The 5,091-nt window shown below is 34.9% G+C and overlaps 3 non-coding genes and 1 pseudogene across 3 annotated transcripts; 2 read left to right on the top strand and 2 right to left on the bottom strand.

The window, feature by feature from the left end:
* Nucleotides 1-849: 849 nt before the first annotated feature.
* On the top strand, nt 850-969 carry LOC119568644. The gene has a single exon (XR_005228103.1). It is a non-coding gene; the product is annotated as a U5 spliceosomal RNA (small nuclear RNA).
* A 1,589-nt stretch (nt 970-2,558) lies between these two features.
* On the bottom strand, nt 2,559-2,721 carry LOC119568640. The gene has a single exon (XR_005228101.1). It is a non-coding gene; the product is annotated as a U1 spliceosomal RNA (small nuclear RNA).
* An 884-nt stretch (nt 2,722-3,605) lies between these two features.
* On the top strand, nt 3,606-3,798 carry LOC119568641. Its single transcript, XR_005228102.1, has one exon. It is a non-coding gene; the product is annotated as a U2 spliceosomal RNA (small nuclear RNA).
* Nucleotides 3,799-4,707: 909 nt separating this feature from the next.
* Nucleotides 4,708-4,879, bottom strand: LOC119568643 (annotated as a pseudogene).
* Nucleotides 4,880-5,091: the final 212 nt, after the last annotated feature.

Raw genomic sequence — 5,091 nt, 5'->3', positions numbered from 1 at the left:
TGACCGAATCATACATCGATCTTGTCTTGCTGAAACTTTTGCCATTGATAAAGCCATTGATTTTGGCACTACGACGACCCACGGTTAGAATCGTAATTTTATCAGATCATAAGCACTTAAAGCCATTAAATCATTAGAAACCACCAAAAATGAACTTCTGGGTAATATCATCGTAATCTACATTGGTGCAATAAATCATCAAGCTAATATGGGTACCAGGCCAATTCTGGTATCAATGGGAAATGAGCAGTATGACAACATTAGCCGGGTCAACTGATGATCTGGACCTAGCATAGTCCGTACAGATCTCTTATTAAAAAGCAATAAATACATCTCCGTGGCAAAAGTGAGGGACCAACCTAAAAATAGAAAGCATCAAACCCAACAATAGGAAACTGTGGACACAGCCCACAGAAAAAAACAGAAGGGAGGAGTTGGTGTTGGCGCGCCTGAGAGTGAAAGCACAAGGCTAACCCAGCTACTCCATATTTAGAAAAAATTTCCATCACAGTGCCCAAAATTGCACAAAACAATTCCGCACAATGTAAACCAATCTTAATAACCTGCCCTAAAATACAATAACAATAGACACTCCAATAAAAAAATACTTCAGAATGAAAAACATGCCACTCACAATATCAAACCTTTTTAAACAAATGATGAAAAAATAATACTAAAGTAATCACTTTCTAAGGGAGACAAAACTTATGAACCTTTATCTAGATTGACAGAATAACTAGGATCCATGGCTAATAACCTGGCACATCACGATGGTGATAGCCAAGAAATCCAACAAAAAAAAAAAAAAAAAAAAAAAAAAAAAAAAAAGAAAAAAAAAAAAAAAACATATAACTCGGGTTTCCCTTCAAAAACGCATAAATCTTTCGCCTTTGACTAAAGATTTCCGTGGAGGGGAACAACTCAATGAGTCTGTACATCAATTTTTCCTTCATAGCCCCACTGCGGTGGAAGTTCAAACTCACCTTATACCCACAATAAGATATAAAAACTCTAAAAATTCTGTTGTAAGGAGAATGTCTGCATATTTATTACATTATTTTTGCATAAGACTACATAGATTTCAACCCTTTCATCCTGCTAAAACATTAATTGCTTACCACATAAATGTGTGCGTGTGTGTGGGTGGCGGCGCGACGGCTGATGTGTGTGTGCGGGCAATTGCGTATGCGTATGCGTGTGCGTTCTTGTGTTACATACAATAACACGTTAGTGTCTTACCTACTATATATATTGACATTTCTTATCATCTGAGATAACCTTCACATATATAATATTGTGTTGTGAATTTATATTTCTCATCAAAATTATGATAATGATAGCATAATCCAAACGAGTAAATCGTTCATCATAACGTAAAAGATAGGAAACGAATGACAACTAAAGGGTACCTACACATATGCACACCCTACTATTTTATAGGGTTACTGGTGATGGAAATCGTTAATTTTATAATTAAACAATCTGTATTTTTTGTCTTAGAATTTTTGGATAAATAAAATCCCTTCATGTGAAGAAAAACATACGTGCAATTAGGTTAATATGCCAATTTGCAACTACTGAAGTAGGTCATAAAATTAAAAAAAACAACATTTAAATCTCAATATCGCCAGGAAAAATGCCTGTGCCTTTTCGATTTTTTTTTTCTCTACACATAGATGGCTCTGCAAGTGCTTAGCGACAAAGGAGTCTATTAGTAGACCTTGTTGCCTTACCTGATTTCACCTTTGCTTGAATTCGCGTGAAAAGGGTTTTCTTTACTGTATTGAATACCCGAGAGTGTTAGTTTTAATATAGACATTGTTATTACTATTATGTTATTGATTTTAATAAGAGCACTATAAGATAAGATATTTTCGAAAATCAAGGAAAAGTGTAAACCACGAGACAGGTAGTCCTCGCAACTGGCTCATTGGTGACTTGTAACAAGTGTAGCCATCTATGTGTAAAAATAACAAATAGATAAATAAAGAAATAAATATAATAATAATAAAAATAATAATAAAAATAATAATAATAATAATATTAAATATCATTATAATAATAATGATAATAATAATATAAAAATAATAATAATAATACAACAACAATAATAATAATAAAGTAAACTCCGGTGGGTATGGCATGTATCTCCATGCCATGCCCGTGAGTTTTGGGTTAAGTAAATGTAATATTACATTTTCCCGAAACATATGACTGGTACCTACACCCATATAAATCAAATTCTTTCACTACCTATTTCTCTGGTATTGTATACAGTGGGATATTTTCTGATTTGTACAACTCCAAAGGTTCGAATATTCTATAGATAATTTCAGAATACAAATCAATACATTTATACAATGTTGCATAATAATTTACCAGTATAAATAAGTATCGTCAGGCAAGTTTCCTTCTTATGGGGTAGTTTAAATGAAATCACTGGGATATATCAAACTGAAAATATTGAAGAGATGCTACACCATTTAAGAATCTTCACCTCAGTAATGTTGTACAGGTGGGTCTACTGAGGAATTACTTTCGCATAACCAAGTGCAATAAGGGGGATAGCGCGAACGCAGTCCCCCACTAACAAAAATTGCGCACTCGAGTTAACCACATTTGGGTTAATCGCAGGGGTCAGCGCCACCGGAGTGCAATGGTGAGCCTCGCCCTGGGAGAACCGCCTTCGTGATCACGGTATCTCCTGTGCCAGGTAAGTATGCTCTTCTAAAACCACGCGCCGACCCATGCTTGCTCAAACTGAAAACCTAACGCGCTCAACACAACTTTATGCAAGTGGCAAGTTCAATTTTCATTCAATGAGGGGAATCTGTATAGATTTACGTCGAAATTATATCTTATTTTTAGGTACTGCGATAAATCCAAATTGAACTTATTGAAGATTAAATCCATACACAGCTCCTGGTTAATTACAAATTATTTTGTTCGAAAATTATGCGGAATTAATTTCAAATTAGTTCAATTTGGAATTAACGCAATACATTAAAATAAAACATAACTTACAGTATAAAATTTATTTTAAGATGAAAAATATATATATATAATCTTCGAGATTTATATACTCCTGCGATTTTGATTTTGATTGCTGTTGCGCTTTAGAACAATTTTTGCACAACAAATTTTTGAATTAAGAAAACAAACATATCTTCTCTACGCACCCCCTAAATCCTCGTTTGTTAGCATGCATGCCATACCTATGTGACTGCGTATGCGTCGGTCTACATTAGCCTGACACGGAGTTACATTACAATAATCACATGCAAACTTTAATCATATTTTGAGGATATTTTATGACTGGGTTCTGTTACATTTACATTTAAAGAAAACGTATAAACTCCATTACCGTATACTTTGATAAAGGCGGCTGATTGTTTCAGTATATCACAATTTATACACAATGTATTACTCATACCATAAAAAGCATACGATTCGATACTATCGTGATTCTTTTAATGACATAAATGTTATCTTTTTGCATCGAAAATGCTAACAAGCAGCCGCTTATGACGTTTTGCAAGTAAAATGTCTTGACCAGTAAGTCCTCAGAAACATTTTCTCGGGCATACTTTCTCCTATATTTTGGTATCGCTTCTCGGCCTTTTGGCTAAGATCAAAGTGTAGTATCTGTTCTTATCAGCTTAATATCTGATACGATCCCCATGTGGGATCTACGATATTAAACTGATTTTTGGAATATGGCGAAGTGCTAGGGGCTTGCTCCACCTTTGCCGCGGATCGGCCCGGTATTGCAGTACCTCCGGGATTGGTCCACTCCCTCCGGGGAGGATATCAACTCATTATATTTATTTTAAAAAATGGTTAGATAAAACTTCAGACCATTTTCTTAGTTTGACAGTAACCCCTTTTTAAAAGCTGGTAAGATCATTTTCCAGAAAATAGTGACACTACGGATTTGCTTCATCGTGCTGGAGATCGGCCAGGTAATGCAGTTTAACAAAATATAAACACGTTGGGAAGTTGCATCGCAATTTCCTAAAACAGGACATTTCTGACAACTGGTGACTTCCTAGGGGTTACTCCACATATACCTCAATAAACTTCTGCGTTCATATAAAGTATAAGATGCAGTAATGCAGTACCTTATTTTATATAGGTATGTAACATACCTTCCATGGCAATGACTCGAACATAACTTCGCTGGTAACACCCAGTAAAACTAAACCAGTAGACTAAGATCCACTATATAATTATGGGAATAATAGTCTGTCAGGTTTACAATCCTGTCACTATTTGCACTAAGTTGTAATATCTAATCATTTTACTCACTTATTTACTATTGCTACCAATACAACAATGCATGTGGTTGCCACATATTTACAGGGTGTAATAGAGGGGGTACAGACTTTACAGGTATCTATATCTGTAATTTCAGTAGTTAATATAATATTCTTATAATAAAGACGTGCGTACAATATCAATCGCAAAATAAAGAAGCTTGTTTTCGATATGTTTAAAAGTTTTGATAGTTGCAAATTAACAAATTAGTTTTTACTATGAATTTTAATGTAAACATTTAAAACCATATAGTAGTGAAATCATTTCTTACATTTTCTGTTCAATTTTCTTCTATAAGTACAACTCGAACGCAAGCCTCAGTTTTTTTTTTGTTTTGTTTTCCCTCCTCCTCGTCAGTTCTCAAAGTTCTAGACTATGTGGTGTATTCAAACCACTCACCTGTGTGATCCTATCAACATCGGTAAACCAGTCAGACGGCATCAAAAACTCAAGCACAACACTTGAATCCGCTTCCGCTCAGAGGATTACACTAACAGTCCTCATCGTGGTTGAAAATATTCCGAGAATCTCGGCAGAGAAACCCGGCAATCGCACATAACAGTGTCCTATAAAGTTATGATCATGGTTCGAGATAGAAGTTCGTCCACAACTACTTTTTACTGACGAATCGTTCTATACACTGGATTTTCACGGTTCATATGTTGTAATTATGATGTAAAATGGGACATAGGGTTTTTTGGGGGGCCCCCCCAATTTTTAAAACTTTTTTTTTAATAAAGGGCCCCAAAAAAAGGAGGTTTTGGAAAACTTTTT

The sequence above is a fragment of the Penaeus monodon genome, unplaced genomic scaffold, assembly GCF_015228065.2.
Source record: "Penaeus monodon isolate SGIC_2016 unplaced genomic scaffold, NSTDA_Pmon_1 PmonScaffold_10348, whole genome shotgun sequence".
Classification (NCBI taxonomy): Eukaryota; Metazoa; Arthropoda; class Malacostraca; order Decapoda; family Penaeidae; genus Penaeus; species Penaeus monodon.
Note: the sequence above shows the minus strand (reverse complement) of the source record. Positions and strands in the feature narration are given on the sequence as shown.